Source organism: Hylobates moloch, unplaced genomic scaffold (genome assembly GCF_009828535.3).
Source record: "Hylobates moloch isolate HMO894 unplaced genomic scaffold, HMol_V3 SCAFFOLD_18, whole genome shotgun sequence".
NCBI lineage: Eukaryota > Metazoa > Chordata > Mammalia > Primates > Hylobatidae > Hylobates > Hylobates moloch.
Genome location: NW_026652293.1, coordinates 2,223,651 through 2,250,650, shown reverse-complemented (window position 1 = coordinate 2,250,650; position 27,000 = coordinate 2,223,651). Strand labels below are relative to the sequence as shown.

The window sequence follows — 27,000 nt, the reverse complement described above, 5'->3', positions numbered from 1 at the left end:
TTGAGCTAGCTTTTTCTTTTATTTTTGGTAGAACGATCTCAATTTTGGTTCATATTAAGTTTTAAAAATCCTCATTTTTTTAATCATGGAAAATTCAGAGGGAGAAAAAGCAAAACACGCAAAGATAAAGAAGAGAATAACAACCATATTGTAACCTTACCTCTTCAAGATAAGTATTGTTCACATTTTGGTATATATTCTTCCGGGCATTTTCTATGCATACACACATTCTCTCTCTCTCTCACACACACATACACACACTCACATGCACACATGAACACACACACACTCACACATACACATGAACACACACACACAAGAGGGATTAAACATCTGGGGTAAATTAAAAATGACTCCTAATTCTTTGCCACTCCCCTCACTGAACGGTGGGATCTGTTTCCACTCCCTGTGTATCCAGGTTGGGCCCGAGACTAGTCTGTACCAATAGATTGCAGTGGAAGTAACACTGGGTAGCTTCCAAGGCTGGGTCTTGAGAGACCTCACCTTCTGCCTTCATCTCTCGGAGCCCAGCCACCATGTGAGGAGGACTCACTAGCCACATGAAGAGGCGCACATGGAGGAGAATGGAATCCTGTGGCTGAGAACGCCAGTAGAGCTCCAGATGGTCCCGGTACCAAACGTGAGCTGCCCCAGAGCCCGAGTCAGTACCAAGTGATACAGAACAATCCACAGAATCATGGGAAGTAGTAAATTGTCATTTTAAGCCACTAAATTTTGGGGTAGTTTGCTAAAACAGCAATTGATAACTGAAACAACTACACAGAAAAATAGCATTACATCGTGCTTACTATGTGCTAGGCAGTTATAATTTTTAAATACATATTAACTCACATAACCCTTACATTAAACTGATGCAGTAAGTACTATGATGATATATGATTATCCCCACTTTACAGATGAGGAAACTGAGGTGCGAGTGAGCAAGCAATGGGACTGGGATTTGAACCTGGGCAGTCCATTAGGATCCATGCTCTAAACCATCTGTGCTCTAAACCATCACATCCCACTGCCTCTCTGCTGCTTCCTCTCATTTAAGACATCACGAGCAACTTTAATGTCAAGAAATATCAACCTACAACATGATACTTCAAGGTACATGTTGAAATCTGTTGAAATACTGATTTGAGCATCCAAAGTACTAGCAATCTCTTCTAGTTTGGGGATTATCTTCAGTGGATTTACAGCCTATTAATGTCTTTGAGTGTTGGTAATTTTTCTTTTTTTTTGAGATGGAATTTCACTCTTGTTGCCCGGGCTGGAGTGCAATGGTGCAATCTCAGCTCACTGCAACATCCACCTCCCAGGTTCAAGCAATCCTCCTGCCTCAGCCTCCCAAGTAGCTGGGATTACAGGTGTATGCCACCATGCCCAGCTAATTTTCTATTTTTAGTAGAGATGGGGTTTCACCATGTTGGTCAGGCTGGTCTTGAACTCCTGACTTCAGGTGATCCACCAGCCTAAGCCTCCCAAAGTGCTGGGATTACAGGTATGAGCCACCATGCCCAGCCTTTTTTTTAGGGTTGAAGTTTTTGAATAAGACAGAACTCAGGAATGAGCCTCCATGCACCCACCTGAGATCTTCCAGAGCAACAGCATTCAGTGATAGTCTGTAAGTGTAGATTGTTTAAAAATCTAGTATCTGACCAGTGTTCTATGATCTTAGCCACTTGTTCCCAAGTGCAGGGTGAGAGACAGGCCACATAAGAATAACCTGGTACTTATAAAAAAGTACAGACTTACAGGCCTTGCCCCAGACACCCCGGTAATAACATTGCTAAAAATGGAGCCCCGGAATCTGTATTCTAACATCCCTCCACGTGATGCTGATGACAGCTAGGTTTGGGAACCATTGATCTAATTGCCATTTCTCCTTCTTATCCATATTGATGGATTTATTGAATCCTGTACCAAATTCCAAGTGCCCTAAGGGAATCTTCTAGTGACCGTTTGAGAAATGTCCTGGCTCTGCTCTTCACCAGCTATATGATTTCATCTCTGGACATTCTTTATCTGTCAAATGAGGAGGTTGGATTAATTATTGCAGTGGATGCCATGGTGCTGTGGTGAGCCCACACATCCTATCTTCAAGATCCGGTCACTCATTCCCTCAACTGTTGGCAGTGTTGGTTGGCTGCTGCCAGTTCTCAGGTGGTCCAAGTTCATGTTTCCTCCAGGGGTGAAGCCTGTGTCCATTGACTGGTTGATGAGGAAGTATAACCTAACCCCCTGCATCCTTGTCTCAAGGTGGGCCAACTGTGAAGAGTCATCCCATGGGTTTGGCCTGAGACCTCTGTTACATCTACACCACAGTTCAACCCATCCCTCCGCCCTTCCACTCTCTTCACTCCCCCATAGGTGTGGGTCCCAAGGGCACTCCTCAATAAGCTTCCTGCACACAACCTCCATCTCAGTAGTTTCCTAAGGAACCCACTACCGCAATGACTGTTGGCACAATGACCTTTTGCTTCTGACTTGGATTGAGTTGACAGCAAAGACACCTCTTAGGACCTTTTCAACCACCTTGGGCTCGTTGTTGAGCTTGAAGAGCCTTCTTCTCTTCAGCCTCCTCCCATTCATTCTTCATTCATTGAGCAAACTTATTGTACCACTACTATGTGCCAGGCCCTGAGCTCAGCTGGGTATTGAGAGACTTGCCTGTGTCTCCAATAGTGGAAAAGAATAAGCACTTAGAAGCTGAATGGCTCCTCTGTCTCTTTGTGATTTGTTATCACTGTACTGTTTCCCAAGCTATGGGACTAGTCCATCTTCTTGTCCTGAACTTCACCTAATAGGCCTTTTTATTGCCCTGGCCAAGGTTTGCAAGGCCCCTCTCTGTAGTGACTTTAATCTTCCTGACACCGTTCTTATGAGTTTGTGTCTGTCTTTCCATTCCCTTCTTAGTTTCCAGGTTCCTTCTTCCAGCTCTTGCAGCCAGTGTGGGCAAGGGCCAACATCAATGTTTCATTCATTTAGGACACTAGTGTCTATTTCGGCCTTATGGGGCTCTGGGTAGTAGAAAATTTGGTGAAAAGGGTCTCAAGACCTTCCAGATGGGCTGGGGCAGAAGTAAGGGCTCAGAGTCCAATTTCCATCCAATAATCCATGTAGGGCCAACCCACCTTAGGCAAAACTGAAATTAATCAGACATTGCTGCTGCCACCCCTCTTTTGGTCAACTCCAGCCCCTGAGGGTGTTCTTCAGCCCCATCTCCCCATTCGCCTTCACAGATCTGCAGTCTTTCTACTTGATTTTCTGCACACTTCCCCCTCCCTTTGCTGTCAATCATTTTCATTTTTTACTTGAATGAGTCTGAGTCACAATGCACCTTTTCCAGGGATTATCACATTTTAAGCTTTTTCTCTTTTTTTGAGACAGAGTCTCACTCTGTCTCCAGGCTGGAGTGCAGTGGTGCAATCTTGGCTAACTGCAACCTCCGCCTCCCAAGTTCAAGCGATTCTTCTGCCTCAGCCTCCTAAGTAGCTGGCACTACAGGAACACACCACCACGCACAGCTAATCTTTGTATTTTTAGTAGATACGAGATTTCACCATGCTGGCCAGGATGGTCTCGATCTCTTGACCTAGTGATCCACCCACCTCGACCTCCCAAAGTGCTGGCATTACAGGTGTGAGCCACCACACCCAGCCTCATTTTGAGCTTTTTCTTATGCCACATAGCAACCTGAAAGGCTTTGTCCACTGGACAAAGCATCAACAGACACTTAGAATACAGAGGGCTCTGTTTTAGCCCTTTGCAATCACATGATGTCCCAGGGCATGTCACTGAACAAATGTAACTATCTAGCACAAGAGCAGAAAGGAACCAAGTCCAACACTCTCATTGTATAGATGAGGAAACCAAGGAACAGTGAGGTCAAGCAACTTTCCCAAGGTCATTACCAGAACAAGAAAGGAAGACACCTTCTGCAAGGAAAGAGTATACAGATGGTACATTTTAGGAAGGGCACGGCCTATGGAAGGTGCTGATTTCTAGATGCTGCTTAAGAGTATGACTTTGATTCCTTGGCAAAAGTAGACCTATGCTTGTTAGTTATGCCTCTTTTACCTGCTACTCCTCCACAGTTGGTCAAGACCAAGCCCTAGTCATCCTTATTGATTGGATTAGGAGCAAAATCTAAGTTCTAGTCCTCCTAATTCTACTACTTACAAGTTGCGTCACCTTAGGTACGCCATTTAACTGCTGTCTCCTTATTTTCCCAGTCTGGCCTTGCCCCACAATTGTGGGGTATCAGGCAAGATAAAGCACACAAAGTCTCTCTGCATGCTGGAGAGCATTTTGCAGCATGAGGAGATGTTTTCTGCCCCACCTATGTACTGGAATCCTCCATGGAGCCCGAAATGTGAGTGTAGGGGTCAGGGGCAGGCTGGTGACTGGATGCTTTTGTTTAAGTTCCACCAGTGATTTTGACGCACATCCAAATGTGGAAACCACTGACAAAGTACGAAAGACAAACAGGAGAAGAGAAATAAATTGTGAGCTAAAGACATAGGCATGTTTTAAGCTCTTTAGAGTGGATAACTAACGGCCAACTTAGAGAACAATTAAATTGCCTATCTTTTTCAAGGTACCCAAAACCCTAATTTCAAGTCCCTTTTTTCTTCCTGGAAAAGATGTATGTGACTTCAATTACATTACTTTTCTTACCTAGCAATCTAAACACACAGTGAAGATTTCACACACACACGCACACACACACACACACACACACACACACTCTTCATGAATCATCTCTGCCTGGTTGCATGCTGAAGTCAGATTCCGGGTAATGTCTTTTATTCTTTAACCTCTGAGTAATCACTCTGGCCCTGGTCTGCTCTTTATCGTCCAGGAAAACAATCTGATCAGGCCTTGGATGATGGATTCATAGTTGCTCAAGTCTCCAGAGTGCTGTATAAACCAGACTATTAATTTATTCCATGGGGATATTCTGTGAAAGTCGTACTTCTCCTTTTTAATAATTGAGTGGCCTCAAGCAAGTCACTCAATCTCTCTAGGTCGCTATGATTACGATCACTAAGCATCACACTTTACAAAGTATTTCCTTGTTTGTGACATCTCTCTTTAAAATGTCAGTTGAATGTTCTCAGAAACTTGCTGCAGTGGGCATAACATTAAATAAAATGGGTAAGAATGAGAACAATGAATTTAAGGAACGTTTCATTCAGTCCATGGGACACCAGAGTGGACAGCTGTGACTTGTGTCTGCTCAGCGCTTCTGCTCTTCAGGGGACAGAACTTCCTTCCGTGGCGGAACTGCTTCTTTCTTCTTCCACATGGTTGTGAGGAGGCTGCTGATCAAAGGACCCTGGCCTCCTCTTGTTGGGCCACAGGGGTGGGCATGTGACCCTGACTCAACCATAATAACAACCTACTCACCTAGCCACAGTGATTGATCTGGGAATGCATCTAAGGATCAATCTGAAAAGAGAGAGAGAGAGAGAAAGAAAAGAAAGAAAGAAGAGAAAAGAAAGAAAGAAATAAAGGAAAGAAAGAAAGAGAAAGAAAGAAGAAAGAAAGAAGAAAGAAAGAAAGAAAGAAGAAAGAAAGAAAGAAAGAGAAAGAAAGAAAGAGAAAGAAAGAAAGAAAGAAAGAAAGAAAGAAAGAAAGAAAGAAAGAAAGAAAGAAAGAAAGAAAGAAAGAAAGAAAGAAAGAAAGAAAGAAAGAAAGAAAGAAAAAGCAAGCCAGGGATTTTTCCAAATTAAGCTTGTAGGGAAAATATCTTTCCTTTCTGGTCAAGGAGCTTTATCAATATGACCCCATGTGCCACAGAGAAGGCTGGGAGGACAAGGCCACCAGCCAGAGGGAAGAAGAAATGAGGCAGCGAGAGACAGAGATGGAAACAAGGAAAGGGTCTGTGGTGTCGAGTTCCCAGGTCTGACTCACCTGGCGTTATCTGGCAATTGTTCTTTTGATTCCTCCAGCTACCCCAGAGTTTTCCCCAAAAGTCACTCTCTTTCTTTCTCACTTAGGCCAGTTTGTTTTAGAATTTCTACCACTTGCAACTTAGTCTTGATGAACAGAAACTCTCCGACAGTCTTCCTCTCAACTATTCTTTAAAAGAAACATGGTCCCAAATTTGAGGCTCTATGTCCTCTTGTCACCTGGCCCTTGACGGCAGCCAGACTTGTCTTGCTTTCTGCAAGCTGCACCTTGTTCACCCATGCCAGGCCAAGCAGTGACTCTCTCGTGATTCTTCACCTCCCCTTTTCAGATCTTTACTTCTCCACTTTCCCCACCGCATTGTGTAAGATCTCATTCTTATAATAAATACCTTAGTCCATAATAATCAGTGGTTCTGCTTCCATGGTTTGGCCCTGATGAATGCAAATGCTATTGGGTTGGCCCTGACGAAGAAGCTTCCTTCTTCTTCTTATTATTATTACTTTTTTTTTTTTGAGTGGAGTTTCACTCTTGTCACCCAAGCTGGAGTGCAATGGCACGATCTCGGCTCACTGCAACCTCCGCCTCCTGGGTTCAAGTGATTCTCCTGCCTCCCCAGTAGCTAGGATTACAAGCACATGTCACCAAGCCCCACGAATTTTTTTGTATTTTTAGTAGAGAAGGGGTTTCACCAGGAATGTTGCCCAGGCTGGTCTCGAATTCCTGACCTCAGGTGATCAGCCCACCTTGGCCTTCCAAAGTGCTGGGATTACAGGCGTGAGCCACTGTGCCCGGCCAAAGCTTCCTGCTTCCCTTCTTTGCTTCCTGCCCACACCCCCTCCATCTCTCCATCCGCCCCTCCTCTCCAGTCACCACATCTCCATCTTTCCTCCTCCTCTCCCTGCATCAGTGGGAAGGTCTGATGCAGCCGCTGCTCCTCTTAACCACTATGCTATTTACAGTCTCAAGCCCTCTTCTCTCTGACCTCTGCCTGGTTTCCTTTTGCACTATTTCCTGCGCTCCATTCCCAATCACAAGTCCGTGTCTGGCAGGCAGCCTGAAGATTTAACACAGGCTGGCACCCAGCAAAGGCAAATGCCAAGATGCCCTGCCCAGAGCTTCCCACTCATTATTTCCAATTAGAAAATGTCACTAGGGAAGAAAACAAATACGCTCAAAGATAACTCAGAGGGGACTGTGTGTTTGTTGTCTGGAATAGATGCGAAATAAATATTTTATCAAAGGAATTTACATAGTAAAACTATTTGAGTTGGAAATTATCCAGGAATACTTTCAAAATGAACATGGTGGTTTCTTATTTTATTTTATTTATTTCTTATTTTTTGGTAGCATGCATGGATTTGAAATTCCCCCTGGGAGCTGGCTCTGTTTTTGATGAGCTCAAGATCTCTTCCAGCTCTATGATTATGGCTCAAAGGCCAGAGCTTCTGATCCCAGCCCAGCCATTGCTCAATGTGAGTCAGCTGACCTCTCTAGACTTTGCCTAGTCTATCTGGATCAATGAAATAATCAGAGAAAAAAATCAAAATCATTGTATCTTAGGCTTGGAAGCAACCTTACAGGTTATCCCTAATTAAGGAAGCTGGCTGTTGTCTGTCTCCATCCAACCCCTCTGGCTTCACCAGACCCATCACTTAGCTGGGACCTGGTGGCCATACAGTATTGTCTTCTCTCTGCAGGCAGATGCTGGGTGTGGTGACTCAGGCCTCTGTCCAAGAGTTGGGACAAGTGTCTAACGCAGAATTTTCTTCATGTAGAATTAGACACCGTAAATCTTAAAAGGACATTGGTACCCAGGTTGACACGGGTCATGAGCAGCAAAGTATAGCCAAGTGAGGACTGGGAGAACTTGGGACATGTGAGAGGAAGAATAGGACAAGCGCAGTAGCTCACACCCGTAATCCCAGCACTTTGGGAGGCTGATGTGGGCGGATCATGAGGTCAGGAGTTTGAGACCAGCCTGGCCAACATGGTGAAACCCCATCTCTACTGAAAATATAAAAATTAGCTGGGCGTGGTGTTGTGTGCCTGTAATCCCAGCTACTCGGGAGGCTGAGGCAGGAGAATCACTTTAGCCAAGATTGCGCCACTGCACTCTAGCCTGGCAACACAGTGAGACGCTGTCTCAGAAAAAAAAAAAAAAAAGAATAATGTATTGGAAACAAGAATGAAGCAGGTAGCTACTGTTCTTAGGCACCTAGTATGTGCTACACAATTTATATCTATGTTAACATTTAGTCCTCACAACCACCAAGGAGGCTATCTCCAATTTACAAATGAGGAAACTGAGATCCAGTAATCCCAAGTAGTATCCCTCGAGTCGCACAATTGGTAATTGGCAGATTTGGGATGCCAGACACTTCGGAGTGACTCTGACCTCTCTTCTCTTTCCACATACAACCCTGCACCCCACACCCATCTCTCAGTCGTGCTCAAGAGTCTTTTCCTGTCGGGCACAGTGGTGCATACCTGCAATCCCAGCCAAGGCAGGAGGATGGCTTGAGCCCAGGAGCTTGAGACCAGCCTGGACAACATAGTGAGACCCTGTCTCTACAAAAACAAAAAAACTTGGCTGGGTATGGTGGTGCACCTGTTAGTCTCAGTTGCTCAGGAGGCTGACGTGGGAGTATTGCTCGAGCCCAGGACGTCAGGGCTGCATGATTGTGCCACCTCATTCTAGCCTGGGTGACAGAGTGAGATCTCATCTCAAAAAAAAGTCTTGTCCAGTTTCTTACTAAGAAGGGAATTGAGAGCACATATCAAATCATATATCACATCAGATCATGTATCAGTAATTAGTTGGGTAAATTTATGATTAAACAATGCAATTATCTTTTAGTCCTGCAGATCTGCAGATTGAGTTATTTTTACCTCCTTCTTTTGTTGTCTACATACATTCCTCAATTGTGTAACTCTTCTGTTCATTTGGGCTGGTTGGGTTCTACCAGGCCATGGAAATCAAGGCCACATGTCCTGACCAGGCAAGCTGAGTGAGCAGCAGCCCTTACCTGAGATTGGCTTGACAAGGTTTATTTGGTTCTGCTGCATATCACACTTGTCTCACATCTGTCTTTGGAGACTCCTGAAGCACAGGGGCATCCCAGAGGACCCCCGACTGCAGCCCAGAGAGAAAAAAGACCTGCTCCAGCCAGCGGCAAAGCTGGCACCTGAGGCCGAGGTCCTTGACTCCCGTGTGCATGTTTCAATGTTTCTTTCCTATATGTGTGATGTAGTTCTACCTATGGCTAGTGCTGCTTTCAAGAGCAGGGTTGGAGGCCTTAGCCACCCCCTCTTAATCTCCATCAGTGTCCCATGCCCCCCAACACACACACACTTCCTTCTTTGTCATGAGCATCTGGCATTTTCTCAGTTCAGGTAAAGTCCTGTGAAAACACAACAATCCAGGTCCCCAAGCCTGCCCCTTCCCAAGTAAATGAAGCCCCTGTGTCCCTCCTAGGTGGAAATTCTGGAATCATCTGCACATATGCCTATCTCTTCCATGAGACTCTCCACTCCCTCCCAGGGGTAGGAAATAGACTTGTTCGTTCTCTCTGATACCCCCAAAAGTTTAATGAGGGCTCTGCACACTTGCAATGAATATTTGTCACTGTGCCTGCTGCTGCAGTGGCCAGCTGTGCTTGGTCCCAACTAAGAAGGCTTGTGCTTGTCTGTTTGGAAGTAAGTATTCCTTGCATTTCATCTCTAATGTAGGCAAGTAGTTGAAAGAGAAGACAGATTTTAATTTTTAATGGCTCATGTCACCTTGCTGCTGTATATATCAGACTCCCACCTTAGACTGTGGGTTCCTCAAGCAAAGCAATCACGTATCAGGCATGTAGTTGCCACCCAGTAAGTGGTTGCCAGGTAAACGACTGAGCATCTGAATACTGCTCCTTATAGCACCTAATAAAAGGGGAACACACCTTATCTGAAAAGGTGACTCGGCGGTCAGGCGTACTCTCACTTAACAGGGAGTCATCACACGATGCTTTTTACTGCAGAAAGAGATAAAAACAAATGTATCTGCCACACAATGTAAAACATGAGGGCAATCATTGTGCACCTCCGTGCCTTCTGCCTGTCACATGTTAGTGACTTAAAGATACACTTACAAGAAACGATAGTACATACTTCAGAATTGCAGTGGGTTATCTGCCCAGCTGCTCTTCCCTGGGGCCAGTACAACCTCCCCCACACTTCTGATGCACACACCCCTAGATAGTTCCAGGCGGCCATGTTTGTGCTGTGACCTGCCCAGATTCCTCTCCCAGGAATTGGAAATTTTGGACACAGAGGCACAAAGAAAGGGGGCCGTCTGGGGAGGCAGGCCCATTATGGCAGCTTCCTGGAGGGAAGCCCACCACCACTGCTACTGCATACCCAAGATCAGCCACAGCAATTGCCCATTCTGGGCCAGCACAACACAGGAAAATACGACATGGAAATACACAGACTCTAGTAACACACACACACACACACACACACACACACACACAGAGATGGAATCAGAAAGCTTGCTAGTTCTCATAAATAAAGATGTAGAATTTGGAAGCGAGTTACTTTTTCTCTGTTGCTCTCCTCACTTCTGTGGTATCATCACGGCTTGTATTTTACTGAATATTTCCTACATTTCTAGAAACCCATGGAGGGCAGGAATGTGTCTTATTTACCTTTGTGCGTCTCACTGGCCTAGCCCACCCCTCACCTCCAGAGGCACTCGATGGACACTGATGTAGCTGAATGAAGTTTGATTGACTGGGACAGAAATAATGAATTTGCATGTTTCTAGGGTAAACAATATTAAAACTATGCTCAAATTTAATCATTTATCCTTCTTTCTATCCAGATATTATTTAGGAAACAGGCAGCCGTTAGGTAAGTGCCTGTGCTCTTTTTGAAAGGGAGGAAACAGAGGTGAGAGGGAAATTCCCGTGGCACATTTCCCATTTCTTGTCCCCAGCCCCTGTGCCTTTGCCTCTCTTTAGCGCCCGTTCTCTGCCCTCGGCCTCCCTCGCCACTTCATGGCCCCAACTCCAGGGCTGTGTGCTGTCTGGGGCCCCACCGCAGACACTGCGAGTTGTGTCTTACTATGCAGTTAGGACAGGGCACAGAGGGCAACTGGGCGCTGCCATTCTGGACACATCACCGAGTAGACTCTCGCCAGAGCCCAGCTGCCTTTCTGAGCTTTAGAACCAAAGAAAGACATGGCTGAGGGAAGAGCCACGAACCAGCAGCGGTCAGAAACGGGTCACCAAGAAGGTCCTCAAGATGATGAGCTTGGGGGAACAACAGAGCAACCCTAAGGAGTCCTTTGGCCACTATTTAAGGCTGAGTAGCCTCCTCGTTGGAAGAGCTTTTTTTTTTTTAATTTAATTTGTATTTTATTTTATTTTATTTTTGAGACACAGTCTCACTCTGTCACCCAGGCTAGAGTGCAGTAGTGTGATCTTGGCTCACTGCAACCTCCACCTCCCAGGTTCAAGCGATCCTCCTGCCTCAGCCTCCTAAGTAGCTGGGATTACAGGCTCACGCCACCACGCCCAGCTAATTTTTTGTATTTTTAGTAGAAATGGGGATTTGCCATGTTGGCCAGGCTGGTCTCAAACTCCTGACCTCAAGTGATCCACCCACCTCAGCCTCCCAAAGGGCTGGTATTACAGGCATAAGCCACTGCACCCAACCGGAAAGCGCTTTTTATAGTGATTTACTGATCACTGAATTTGTCACCTAAAAACATTCCAGAGGTGTGGGTGATGGTTTTGGTGAGATGGGGAGAGGTTCTGTGTCGAGAGTGACAGTCTTATGCTCAGAGCACTCAGGGCTGTTACGCCAGCGCCAGGTGTCCCCTGGCCGCACCCTCCTGTCCCGCCCTCTCAGCCACCTCACCCCAGAAGGCAGCTGTGGGGTGCTGACTGAGATGCGGCTGTGGATGCAGCTGAAGGCTGCCGACATTCAAATGCCTTCCCTGCTGGCAGCTCAGAAAGTGCTGGACAAAGAAAAGGGAGATGATACCAGGCATATTTCTTAGAAATCTGTAAACCTGTATTTGCCTGCGTGCTACACTAAATATTGTATACAATGAAGGGGGCCTTGCATTTTGAGGGGCTTCCTCTAATATTTCAGAATGTTAATGATAAGAAAATGTATTCTTACATTATTTTTCTATGCCTGTACTATATCTTGGAAAGTAAGCAATTGAGGTGATTTTTTTATACTGCAGACCTATTAAAAATAATTGAAATAGATCTTTTGATTATTTTTTGTTTATTTATTTTTTTTTATTTATTTTTGAGACAAAGTCTTGCTCTTTTACCCAGGCTGGAGTGCAGTGGTGCAGTCTCGGTTCACTGCAGCCTTGATCTCCTGGGCTCAAGCAATCCTCCTGCCTCAGCCTCCTGAGGAGCTGTATTACAGGAGTACACCACCACATCTGGCTAATTTTTCTTTTCTTTCTTCCTTTTTTTTTTTTTGTAGAGACAGGGTCTCAATATGCTGCTCAAGCTGGTCTCGTACTCCCAGTCTCAAGAGATCTCCTTTCCTTGGCCTCCCAAAGTGCTGGGATTACAGGCACGAACCACTGCAGCGGGCCTATTTTCTTGACTGTGAGTAATACATGTACCATTTAGAAAGAACCACCTTATTAATATTTCTATAGACCTTCTTACTTATGTTCCTTTACATGAAAATATATTGTGTTAAAAATAATTAGATCATACCGTAACCATAATGCTTTGAAATTTTATTTTGCTAAAAAATATATCATGAATATAGTTCAATGACAGTCAACAGATGTACATCATCATCATCATCAATCTTAATACATAGTTTACTATTTTATGGAGTTAGTATAATTTGGTCAGTTTCTTTTTTTTTTTTTTTTCCAGGTGGTGGGTGGGCAATCTCGTCACACGTCCGCCTCCGGTTCACACTTCTCCTGCCTCAGCCTCTCGATAGTGGGGAGGTCTCGATCTCCTGACCGCGTGATCCGCCCGCCTCGGCCTCCCAAAGTGCTGGGATTACAAGCGTGAGCCACCGCGCCCGGCCTGTCAGTTTCTATTTTAAGACTTTAGATTGTTTCTAATTTTTGTCTTAATAAACCACATTTGATAAATGTATTTTTATAATACTTCTGCTTTCTTGTCTGATCACTGTTTTAGGAAAATTTCTTAGAAGTATAATCTTTACATGATTTTTCACTCATAGCCACTCTTTCATCTAGAAAAACTCTACCATTTTATACTCCACCCCACCCCCAACAGGAATGGCATAAAAGTCTATTTAAAATAATTTTAAATTTGTTTTTATTAAATATTAAATACATACAAATAATATTTCTAATGTGAAGGATGTAAAGAATACTCAAGTATCTCTGAACCCACCATCTAGCTTCAGAGCTAGAATATCACCAGTCTCCTAGAAGCCCCCCTGTGCCTTCTCTGACCCCATCCCTGCACTCCTCCTCCTCAGAAGAAGAAGAATTCACTTTCCTAAACTGTGTCTCTACCAGTTCCTTGCTTTTAGTTAGTTTTACCACATATGCTTGTATCCTTTAACAATATGTGCCTTAGTTCTGCATATTTTTCCTTTATATAAATTAAATTGTACTTATGTATTCTTTTATAACTTGCTTTAAAAAATTTGTAAATGAAGTATGTCACAGATTCAAATGCCTTCCCTGCTGGCAGCTCAGAAAGTGCTGGACAAAGGAGAGGGAGATGATACCAGGCACATTTCTTAGAAATCTGTAAACCTGTATTTGCCTGCGTGCTACACTAAATATTGTATACAATGAAGGGGGCCTTGCATTTTGAGGGGCTTCCGCTCATGTTTCAGAAAGTTAATGATAAGAAAATGTATTCTTACATTATTTTTCTATGCCTCTAATATATCTTGGAAAGTAAGCAATTGAGGTGATTTTTCTTATACTGTAGACCTATTAAAAATAATTGAAATATATCTTTTGATTATTTTCTTTTGTTTCATTTTTTTAGAGAAGTGCATGTATCATAAGTGTTCAGCGTGGTACATTTTCTGAGTGAGCACACGCCTAGATCAAGACACAAAACATTACTAGCACCCCAGAAACCCTTTTGACTCCCTCCAAGTTACTGTCTTTCTCTGAAAGGAACCACTATTCTGACTTCTAACACCATACAATTTATATAAATGGAATTAGAGTGACTGACTTCACATGCTCAACTTTGTGTTCATGCCTCTTGCTACATGTAGCTACAATTCACTCATTTTTACCACTGTATAGTGTTCTATTATACAAATATATAATTTATATATCTCTGTATCTATTGATGGATATTTGGGTTTCTTCCAGCATTTGCTTTTATAAACAAGGGTGTTCTAAGCATTCTCCTATGTGCCTTCTTATGCCCAGGTGCAAAGGTTTCTTTAGGAGAAACTAGGAATGGAATTGCAGGGTCATAGAATATAGTTATTGTTTGCTATACAACATGAACTCACCACTTACCACTAAAAAAAAATTGGCCAATCTAATAGGTAAAAATTAAATTCATTGCTTAAATTTGCATTTTTAAATTATATTTATTTCACTATTACTTTTTTTTTTTTTTTTTAACTCCTGGGCTTGAGCGATTCCTCCCATCTCAGCCTCCCAAGTAGCTGGGACTACAGGCAGGTCCACTGCTCATAGCTACATTATTAATTTTTTTTTTTAGCTGTTCATTGGTCATTTTTATTTTTTCTTTTGTGGATTATCTGTGTTCTCAATTTCCCATGCTAGTTGCTGATCTTTTTCTTAATGATTTGTAAATGCCTTTATATATTAAGGATATTACTCTGATATCTATTATGAATGCTGCAAATATATTCCCTATAATTTATTCTATCTTAGAGTTTGGCTTATGATACTTTTTGCCATTTCAAGTTTTATTTCTTTCCCCTGGGATGTGCAAACTCCAGAGAAATGGGGTCAGTGCTCCCCCATTTCAAGTTTTAAATTAAAATTTTTGTCCAATTAGTGCCATCATTCTTTTTTTCTTACAGGCTCTGCCCTTTCTGCTGTTGGAAGCAGGTTTAAACACGCTTTTCTACTCCTGGATGATGGATTTGTTAAGGTGACTTTTTATTTTTCATATTCACAGAGTAAATGGTTTTCCCAAGTTGCTGTCCAGAGATAGCAGTGGCTGGGTCAGGGTGTGACCTGCTATGCAGATTTTAGAAGCAAAAGTGATGATGCAACTTCCGTTATCCGGAGATCTGTTTTCATCACACGGAGAATGATAAGTGAATTCACTTGTGTGCTAAAGCCAGTTCTTTGCTTGTTATGCAAAGGATGTGGAAATAATGGTCCTTTCTCCCTAGAACTCAGCAGGTAGGCTAGGCTCATTACAACAGGGAAATTTCACCAAAGCAAGAACACCTGAGGGACAAAACTGGCCTGCAAGATCAACCAAATGAACTCTCCAGCAATTGCCTGGCATGGGCTCCCCTCCCACAGGGGTTGCTGATTGCTCAGGCTTTTATAATTCCTGAGCCCTGTTCCAAGGAGCTTTTGTGGTTTAAATCAATATGCTTCTGGGAATAAGTACCCTTATTATTTCCTCGTTCACATTATTTGCTGTGCTCTTATAGCACCCTGACATAATATTCCTTGTGCTGCAGTACAATAACAGTCCTTTCAGGAATCTCTAACAGCTTTCTAATTAGGACCTACAACCTCACGACAGATGGAGAACATGAAGCCCAGAGACAGGGATGATGAGTCTTCACCTTGGTCACAAAGGAGCCAAGCTTCAGGGCCCGGGCTACATTGCTTATCTAGCAGTGATTGCAGAATGATAAGGCTGCCTCAGGGCATGGCAGGGAATGCTGGATCCTTTGCAGTAAGGCTTAGGGGCACCCGCTATTGAGTTGAGGACTGAGAACTAGCCTCTGCCATTTCTAGCCACACCCAGGAATCGGTTGAGCAATAGCTCTAGTGTTTACGGCCAGTTCTCAGTGGCAAGTCTCAGACCAGAAACTGCATGAAGGCTAGGTAATTTGAAACTGAATTTTGCGTTAAATAGTTAAACTTTCTTGATTGCCTACCATGTGCCAGCCACCATGTTGAGCACCAGGAAGGCAAAGATAACTCCCAATCCCTCCCTTTGGATATTTAGTCTAGAAGAGGAGACAGATCTGTAAGCAGAACGTTATAAAGTTATCAGAAGCTGGGTGCTTTATTAGAGAGTAGAACAGAAGGCCAGTAGTACTCAGCCCCGGGGTCTTCAGTGTTCTTCCCGCTTCCTGGAGAGGAGGAGTTTTGACGGGTAAATCGTAGGAGATGGGCTGGAGCTTGCTGGGCAGAGTTGGGGGAGAAGTGCATTGCACGCTGACAGCCAAGCACCGACAAAGGCCCAGAGACGTGCAATGTACTGGGGTTCAGGGAGCAATGAGAAAGTCAGCATGTCCAAAGTGGCCATTGTCATCCCACTGTTCTTTCTCTTGTCTATTATTACAGCAAAAATCTCTCTTTCTATGCTCAATGTTTTATTTCGGATGTTGAAAAGGCTGAACATTGTTTTTGTCTTTGCCTTGTTGCTTTAACCCTTCATTTCTCCTCAGGGACTTGTGGGTGCCTCTGAGGAGGGAAAGGTCACGTATCTTTCCTGAAAAAAAAGCACAAAGATGAATATCTCACTGCAGAATGAGGACACAAGGTGGGGCAGTTCAGGGAATTTTGGGCAGGAACCCAGCTGGGCCTTCTTTTACCATCTTTACAGCAGAAAACATGGCCTTGGAAAGCTTCCAAGGTTACCTGTCACAGATCCAGCCACCCAGAGGGAGGTCCTGTGGTTCAAAGCTTGTTGCAGAATCCATAGATGAAAACACATGGCGGGTAGGGGTGTGAGGGGAAAACACGAGCTGGCAAGCAACCTAACACACAGCCCACATAGGAGAAGAAACCTCAGATTTGAGCTTTAGTAATCGGGTTCACAGCTGGCTCTGGAATCAGGCTGGACTGGCCACCTCTGGCCTCCTTTCTTTGCCTTTTTTTTTTTTTTTTTGAGCTGGAGTCTTGCTCTGTCACCTAGGCTTGAGTGCAATGGCGCCATCTCAGCTCACTGTAGCCTCCACCTCCCAGGTCCAAATGATTCTCCTGCCTCAGCCTCCCGAATAGCTGGGATTACAGGCACGTACCACCACGCCTGGCTAATTTTGTATTTTTAGTAGAGATGGGGTTTCACCATGTTGGCCAGGCTGGTCTCAAACTCCCGACCTCAAAAGATCTGCCCACCTCGGCCTCCCAAAGTGCTGAGATTATAGATGTGAGCCACCATGCCCGGCCTCTTTGTCTTTGTTTTCCCTGGTGTCTTCCTTGCTCACTCCACCTTCCACAGGGTCTTCCGGGTTTCGTTTACCTCCTTAGTCAACACAAAGAATGTGTGTCCTGCTCAAGTCTCCCTCAGTGCCACTTTGCCACCTCAGCTAGACCTTGGCACCATGGACACTCACTGAGTACCCTGACATAGGTGACAACATCTGGGAGCTTCCTGGGGGCAGGGACTCTGTACCTGCTAGACATATACATGATGATTTGCACATAGTAGTCTAGGAAAAAGAAGGGCCAGGAGGGAGGAAGGATGGACAGGGAAGAACCTAGCTAGAAACGGAAACCCCAGCCATCCAAAGCAACAACATATTCTAAATTCTCACCAAGAGGAGGCTGCTGCTGGAGGAGGGTGAGAATGACTAGGAGGGAAGAGATAGATAAGTCCTCTTAAAAAAAAATGAAAAAAATGAAAACTTTCTTGCAAGTTTTAGTCACTGCCCACTCCCTCCTACCTCAGCCCTCAGTTCAGAGCCTCAGCTGCACTCGAGGCCCACAGTGAGCCTCTGTGATACTAGCAGGACCTGCTGCAGCCTCTCCACTGCTCAGAGCTCAGACAGCTTGCCTCTCTGCCTCAGTATCCGAGGTGAACACTGGGGATGGCCAGCAGGCAGATCAGCCAGGACTGCTTCAAGCCAGGGTGAGAACCAGGGCTGGAGGCCAGAGAATAGCCAGGGAGCTGATGGGAGGCACGGGGCAATGGAGGGAGCTGGCTGCTCCTGGCAGGACATGGTAACGTTAGCCTCCACTTGTCTACAGTGACTCTGACCCAAGGGCCATGCAGCTTGACTGCTTCACACAGATAGATTGGGATATGGGCTATGGAGGAATACTGAGTATTGTGTCTGGCTGGAAATCAGGACATGGACAAACAGGTTTTTCATGGATGGAGGGAAGAGTGTTCAGATAGAGGGAAAATATGAGCAAAGCCGTAAAGGTAAGATTGTGCAAACTGAGCTCATGGAATGTCCAGGGCGCCAGTTTTATTGCGGGCTGGGATACACGCAGAGGGCCATAGAAAAGAGAGGTCTGGGCCGGGCGCGGTGGCTCACGCCTGTAATCCCAGCACTTTGGGAGGCCGAGGCAGGCAGATCATGAGGTCAGGAGATCGAGACCATCCTGGCTAACACGGTGAAACCCCGTCTCTACTAAAAATACAAAAAATTAGCCGGGCGTGGTGGCAGGCACTTGTAGTCCCAGCTACTCAGGAGGCTGAGGCAAGAGAATGGCATGAACCCAGGAGGTGGAGCTTGCAGTGAGCCGAGATTGTGCCACTGCACTCCAGCCTGGGCGACAGAGCGAAAAAGAAAGAAAGAAAGGGGGTCTGGTTCTGGGCCATGTCTATTTGAGGTTATTTTAATTATATTTGAAAATGTCATTTTGTGAATTGCAGCTGGCGCGGAGGCTCACATATGTAATCCCAGCACTTTGGGAGGCCAAGGTGGGTGGATCACTTGAGCCCAAAAGTTTGAGGCCAGCCTGGGCAATGTGGTGAAACCCCGCCTTCACAAAAAAATACAAAAAATTAGCCCGACGTGGTGGCACGTGCCTGTAATCCCAGCTACCCAGGAAGCTGAGGTGGAGGATCCCTTGAACCCAGGAGGTCAAGGCTGCAATGAGCTGTGATCGTGCCACTGCACTCCAGCCTGGGCGACAGAGTGAGACTCTGTCTAGATTTAATAATAATAAAAAAAGAATGAATTGGGAAGCAATGGTAAGAAAGGTTCACTCAGAGGAGACTGAAACTAGCAGCAAAGAAATTAGGAAGTGAAAGCAATATTCCAGGAAGACATAATGAGGTTGTGAACTAGGATGATGGTAGTGGGAACAGAAAGAAAGCATGTTGTGAAGAACAGCACCCCGTTCCCCAAAAGTAGGACGGCTCCTCTCCCTGCATGAACACCTATCTCACAGAAACAAGCAGACACACACACTTAGGAGGTGAGAGAAAACACAGCCTCTTCACCGTCACTCTCTTCTCAGCTGTCAACCCCAGCCCTCCCCAACTCCACCCCCACCACTTCTCTGTGCACCCTTCTCCTGTTCCCTCCATCCCATTCTGGGCAATGGCTGGAGGCATCCGCTCTAAGGACAGAAAGAGTCACGCGAAGGTTATTTATATCTGCAGCTGCACTGCCTGAGCCCTTAGTCTCGAAGGCATGTGTTTGGTTGGAAGCTGGGCCACACCCCGTCTCCCAGGCAAAGCCCTCCTGCTGGGAAGTCTGCCGCTGTGGCCTCCATGAGATCTTGCTGATAAGATAGGGCCAAAAGGTCATAGAGTCCATTCCTCTGCCTCCAGAGAGGCTCTTGGCAAATGCACCCCTGTGATTGAACAGGCTTCCTGTCTTGAGGCCCTTCAGAAGCACCCATGAAGCCTGAACGCTTCCTTCTTTCAGTGTGTAATTGTTTCTAGAGTTCACTAAGTTCTTCCTTATACTCAACGTAAACTTCGCAAGCCGCCTTGCTTCTTGCTCCGTTTTGGGGGGGTGAAGACCTTGTTAGTAGGGAAAGAGTTCTGATCAGTTAGGTATGATGCACCCATTGAACCATGGGGCTTATGTCCAATAGATTTGATGGTGCAAACTAACTTTGGATATAAGCCCATTTATTTTGCAGTTGACCAAATAAGTCTCAGAAAGAATGACAGGATGCCTGGGTCGGCTCACTGCACTGGTGATACTTCTCCCATATCTTCCTGGCACTCCCCTACCCCCTCTCTCATTTCCCCAGGGATCAAGACTTGTGCTGACAGGGAAGGCTGAGAGATGGAAATACCCTCCTCCCAACAGAAAAGGATACATTCCTCTTGAGTCCAAGAGCTTTTAGTCCCTTCTAGGTCCTCAAATGAGACCTGGAATATCATCCTTTTTTAAGGCAGACATGACCCGAAACGTCACTGTTTTGTAGGACTAAGTTCCTGTCCCCGCTGCTCTCTGGGCCACTGGGCCAGGTTGGCCAATCCACCACTGAGGAGGAAGGCAACCAATATCTGTTGGGCACACGCCAGGCACCAGGCTTTGTGCGTGTTATCACATTTAATCTTCACAACTCTTCAACAGGGTAACTATGAGCCCCCTTTCACAGATGAAGAAGCCAAGGCTCAGAGAGGTGTGATGAGAAGAAACAGAGACTCGGAGAATAGCCAGGTGGCTGATATAGGGTGTGGGACAGTGGAGAGAGCTGTTTGTTCCCATTAACAGGACCTGGTAACATTAGCCACCATTTATCCACATTGCAGCCAACCCCAGGGTCAGGCAGCTGAGTATACACAATACTGGTCACAGAGAAATATGAAGGATCATGCTTGGTTAGACAAATCAGGGCCAGGGTATTTCTGTAGGGTCTGGACGGACAGATGGATTTGTCTATGTGGAATAGTTGGTGTCAGGGGACTGAATTCTGACAGGAGTTATTTCCCTCTGACCAAAGTTTTGTGGGAGTTTCCCATCTTCCCCAATCGCAGAGAATTGAAGCAGTCAAGATTGCAGTGAGAGGCTGAAGTGGGAGGATCGCTTGAACTCAGGTTGAGGCTGCAGTGAGCTATGATTGCGCCATTGCGCTCCACCCTGGGTGACAGACCCCTCATTTTTAAAAAGTAAAAAGTAAAAGGTTGCAATGAGTGGTTTAGGTTGGATGTAAGAAAAACTTAGTGGGTTGTGAGGATGGTTAGATACCAAAGGAGAAACAGGGTGAGTGAGCCTTTCTGAAGGGCTGCACAGGGAACTGCAGTGTCTCTGCCCTGGGGAGTCCCATCCAAACCCATTCCTTTCTCCTTTCACTGGAGAACATGATCAGCCACGTGAGGAAGCTCAGGCTCACCCTGGACAGTCAGGGTCAGGATGTGTTTCTCACCACCCTCCCTCCCATGGTCTCTGCAGGAAAGAGGGGGTGGCATGGCCGTGAACCCCAGGAGCTTGGCCACCGCTGTATTCCCAGCACCTGCTATGCTGTGTGTGTTTGACAGACATCTCGTGCATGAATCAAAGAGTACCTTCTCAAAATGGTTTATGCCCTTGCTGGCCATGCCTTTAGCATACATCCGGGAAATGTGTGTTCAAATTCCTTCTCTGACAAATGTTGCTGACTGAGCTGCAGTGCCTTGTGACGTCAGCTGAGTTACCATCAGTGCTCAGGAGTGCTTTCTTTTCATCAGCTACTCCTGGTCAGCCACTTGGGAGTGGGGGGCAGGAGGAATTAGTGCTTAGGACAGATTCTCAGGCCCTCTCCTGTGTCAAGGGCCCTCAAGGAGAGATTCCAGATGTGCTCACTCTCAGAGAGAACAATTCTAGCCAGGCTAATATGCTTTTGAGCATCCCAAGGGACATGGTAACCATTGAGTAGGATAGCTCTGATGTTGCTGAAGGGATTTTATGATTATACTTATTTCTCTCTAATGCTCCAATACCTTGAAATGTGACACAGAGGGGTTCAAATCATCCAGCAGCCTGGCCAGAGGCAGCAGCAGTTTCTATAAGAAGACAGTATTTAACTTTTTTTAAAGTGTAAACTCCTGTCTCCTTGAAGTTAAATATTTCCTTTACACTTTAGGGGCATACCTTATTTTTTCAAAATGCTCTTTTGTCCCTCTCTGGGTAACAAGTAGTAGGTGCTCAGTTGTTTGAATTACATCAAGAAGAGGCTGAGAAGGGACACATGCATTCTAAATGCTGCAAAAGAAGAAAATGCCAAACGATGGCCAGTTTTTAAATTACTTAAGATCCTCTCCCGACTGCTACATACAAGGGGACACTATCATGAACTTCAGAAATGGCACTCTTTTGTGTTTTGTCATTTTTTTAAAGCCCTCACCACATTTTCTAAAAATAGGCCTTATTCTGTCCAATCAGACTCCCAAGTTGCTTGGGGGTTCTCCCTGTCAGTTTCCTTTTGACCCTCCCACGGCCAGCACAGGCCTGGCGACGTGTTGTGCTCTCACAGGGAGAGTCCCTCTCCTCCATTTGCATTTCCACAGTAGTCTTCTCTTCTGCTTCTCCTGTGACCCTCCTAATCACAGAATGTCCTCTTTTGCTGGTGAGTGGGATACGAAGGCAAAGCAAGGCAGGCACAAGTGTTAACAATTCATCATCACTTTCCTCATCTCACTACTCTTTCATGCCATCAGGGCAAGATGACATAAATAGAAAGCATCATTAGCTCCACTGCTTCCAGTGGGGGATGGAGGGAAACTCCAGGCAGCTCAGCCTATTTTCACCTTCCACGGTCTTGGGAAACAGGAGAGGGTAGACACTGGTGTCTTCTCATAATTCCTTAGTGTAATTTAGCTCCCTTTTATTTGTCCTAATCCTTTAAACATTTTTGACTCATCACCACAGATAAATTCATCGAAACCCTCAAATGAAATCACCAAGGAAACCAAGGAAAGTTGAGTTAGAGAGTATTTCTTCTCTGCATACCATGTAATTTTCTTCAAAACATCCTGACTTTCTGGGTATTTGAGATGCTCATTTTCCTGATTGTTATAATTCATTTGGCATTACCCCATCTTTATTAATTTTACTTAAAAAATGATCTGGAAACAACAAAATATTTTTAGAACAGCAAATTTCAAAGATGATGCCCAAAGGAAAAAAAAATGGTTCTGGAAAAGGGGGAAATGGGGACACGTCTCTGGGAGCAACAGTGCTGATGAGAAGGCTCAAGGCCCCAAAGTGGGTGGCGACACAGCAAACAGACACATTCCACGCGAAAAACATGGCAAAATCATGGAAGCCATGGAAAAGTTAAAATCTAGTATGAAACTCAATGAAGTGGCTCCACAATATAGTGAAGATAAAGCCAGGCCAGGGGACGACTTGGGTAAGGAGGATAATGACCCACCCCGGACACCTGCTTTTCAAGAAGCAGCATTTGCCTTGCCTGTAAGTGGGATGGGTAAGCCTGTTTACAGATCCTTCCATAAAGACAAAATCTGGATATCATATTATTATGGTTGAAGGAAGAAAATAAAATCAAATTAAGCCAACTCACCAGACTTTGGACTTCTCACTACATGTCATCATACCGTTAATGTGTATGTGACTGGTAAAGGCTAAGTCCAAGGCATTGTGCAAAGAACAGGGTTTGATTGAGCAACATAGTATTTTTTTTTTTTTTTTTTTTGAGACAGAGTCTCGCTCTGTCGCCCAGGCTGGAGTGCAGTGGCGCAATCTCGGCTCACTACAAGCTCCGCCTCCTGGGTTCACACCATTCTCCTGCCTCAGCCTCCTGAGTAGCTGGGACTACAGGCGCCCACCACCACGCTGGCTAATTTTTTATTATTTTTTAGTAGATACGGGGTTTCACTGTGTTAGCCAGTATGGTCTTGATCTCCTGACCTCATGATCCGCCCGCCTCAGCCTCCCAAAGTGCTGGGATTACACGCGTGAGCCACTGCGCCTGGCCTCAACATAGTATTTTAGTACCAGAAGCAAAGCAAACCCATGAACCTAAATACCCTCCTTGTCATCTATACACTCTTTTGTGTGTAACTTTTAGTGAGTCAAAGAATTCCAATGTAGGCCCCCTTATCTAGAAATCCACTTAAGGGTTATCTAGGTCTTAAGGTAACAGTTCTCATTTTTTCATTTTTCATTCCCTGCACTTTCCAACTCCATAGGCAGTAGCCACACGAAGCCACTTAACTGAAGTAGGCCGCGCATGGTGGCTCACACCTGTAATCCTAGCACTTTGGGAGGCCGATGGGGGTGGATCACTGGAGGTCAGGAGTTCAAGACCAACCTGATCAGTATGATGAAACTCCACCTTTACTAAAAATACAAAATTAGCCAGCATGGTGGCACATGCCTGTAATCCCAGATACTTGGGAGGCTGAGGCAGGAGAATCACTTGAACCTGGGAGGCGGAGGTTGCAGTGAGCTGAGATCGCACCACTGCACTCCAGCCCGGGCAAAAAGAGCGAAACTCCATCTCTAAATAAATAAATAAAATAATTAAATTTAACTGAATTAAAAGTAAATTAATTCCTCAATCACACTAGCCATATTTTAAGTACTCAATAGCTACATGTGGCCAGTGGCTGTAGTGGTTAGTGCAAATTTAGAACGCCTCCATCATTACATAAAGTTCTGTTGGTCAGTGGTGCCTATACTCTACATACCAAGTGCCAGGTCATCTTATTCTCAATATTCTGTTGGCAGGTATTGGCACAGAAAGATCAAGTGACTTATCTAAGGATTAATGATGAGTCTTATAAATAGAATTTAAACTGACATCTCTGGGACCCTAGTCTGAGGATCTTGTCTAATTGGTTTGTTCTTCTCTGAACAGTATCTTAACATGAGAAATGGCATATTCCCCAGTTGCAAATTGCCTGCTATCTTGGTTGGTTTGTGCTAGAAAGGTTAAGTCTGAAGGTCTTAGTTTAAGCTGGAATACATTAATTTCTGAATAGTCAACATTCTATTGCTATCATCATTGAAGGCAATCAGCAGAATGTATTTACATATATTTCTTTGTATGTCTGCCTTTACATATTTTAATTAAATGATTTACAGCATAGACAGAAATTCTATTTTGTTTAGGTCATTATTTTATTACTCAATGTACCCAAACTGCACATGAGGAAACATAGCTTAAATGTGTTTAATAGCAGAGACAATGTAATAAAATGCTCAGTGAGAACTGATCTAACACTGTGGGAAAAAAAATACTAAGGAGGGTAATGACAGTAGTAGTAATAATAAAAGCAAATGCTTATATATCTGTTTACTATATGCCAAGCATGTACTGTTTTCATACATTAATTCTATACTAACTCACTTAATTCTCATACCTACCCCATGAAACACTAATATGTTTCTCTATTAGGAATAAGGAAATTGAGGCATAGAGAGACTAAGTAGCTTGTCCAAGGTCATAAAGATTGGAACCTCGGCAGTATGGCTCCAAAGGCTGGTGCTCTCAGTCACTGGACTACGCAGCAGTCCCCCTTACCTCATCAGCAGGAGATATGTTCCAAGACCCCCAGTGGATGCCTATGACTGAGGATAGTACCGAACCCTATATACACTACATTTTTTCCTATACATACACACCTATGCCAAAGTTTAATTTATAAAATAGGCACAGTAAAGGGATTAAAAGTGATTATAAAATAGAACAATTATAACAATATACTGTAATAAAAATTATGTGAACGTGGTCTATCTTCACCTCTGGGAACCGAAACTGTGAAAAGCAAAAACTGCAGATAAGGAGACACTACTGCACTGCAAAGTGACAAAGCACTGAGAAAAACTAGTCCCGTCTTCCTAGCTTTAACCAGCAAGTGCCCTTCATATTTCTAAATTTAGGGAACACGCCCACTTCACAATTAGTATGCATATCTTTCCTTTCTGCATCTCATTTTTCTTTTCATTCATTAGTGTAGTGTTGAAGTTATAAACAGCTTCCCCCCACCACAAATAACTGTTTAACAGTTGATGCCAAAAATTCAGTAGATATTTTACTAAACAAAACCAGAGTTCCAATCCCGGATATAATGGACATACTAAACTAAGTCTTTCTTGCTTCAGAATTATCTTCAGTTCAGTTATACTCTGAACTTCTTGGACTTGCTTTTATTTTAATAATTCCTGGCCAGGCACAGTGGCTCACGCCTGTAATCCTAGCACTCTGGGAGGCCGAGACAGGCGATCACCAGAGTTTGAGACCATCCTGGCCAACACGGTGAAACCCATCTCTACTAAAAAATATAAAAATTAACCGAGCGTGGTGGCACATGCCTGTAATCCCAGCTACTCGGGAGACTGAGGCAGGACAATCACCGGAACCTGGGAGGTGGAGGTTGCAGTGAGCTGAGATCGCACCACTGCACTCCAGCCTGGGCAAGAGAGCGAGACTGTCAAAAAAAAAAAAAAAAAAAAATTCCTTTTTGAGTTTGTGCCAGGAGCCCATAATACACCAAGTTAAAAAGTTCATAAACATAGCTATCAAAAACCTATCTTTTAAGAAGATAACATTTGGGAAGTTCCCAAAAGGAATTGATGGCTTACAAGATTTGCTTCTTTTTTGGAGAAATCTACCTTGAATGGCACCAGAAGCTAGAAATCCACATTGTAAACTTTAACCCTGAAAATAGCCACTTAATTACAAATAAAAAAGATGTCCAATTTAAGAAATGTTTTTGTTTGTTTTTAGTCTTTCAGTCACTTGATAATACAACTCTTGGCTGGAATCCAGAAAACCAGTCTAATTCGGTCACTTGACAGACAAAAAAAAAACCCCTAAGATCTACGTAGAGAGGTAAAGTGACTTGCTTGGTCACACAGCTAATTCATCAGAACCAAGAGTGAAACCCAGGCTTTCTGATTCAGCTGTATCCACACCTGGTAAAAGAACAAGGGGTTCTGCACTGCTCTGGCAATTTTTCCTAAGCACGTGTTCCCAGGTGCTGAGATGACTGTGCAGGTTGTGTGAACCTCATACAACTGGGCTGCATCTAAAGAGACGTCATTCACAGTGCACACCGTAGATCTGTACACATTTTATGAGAATGTTCTGGCTGTTAGCAGTACAATGGGTTGTGCTCATGAAGGCAAGCAATCTTGGAGAGACCCAAGTTGCAAATCACTTCTCAGTCCCAGAGGCCACATGACAAGAAAGAAAAATAAAACCCCTTTCCATTTTTTAACTTAAGCTCCATTCTCCTTTGAATTAATGGTGACTTTGAAGAGAAAAAGGCAAAACACAAG

At 44.4% G+C, this 27,000-nt stretch overlaps 1 pseudogene; it reads left to right on the top strand.

Annotated features, from left to right (window-relative positions):
- Nucleotides 1–22,843: 22,843 nt before the first annotated feature.
- On the top strand, nucleotides 22,844–23,254 carry LOC116457914 (peptidyl-prolyl cis-trans isomerase NIMA-interacting 4-like; annotated as a pseudogene).
- The last annotated feature ends 3,746 nt before the right edge of the window (nucleotides 23,255–27,000 follow it).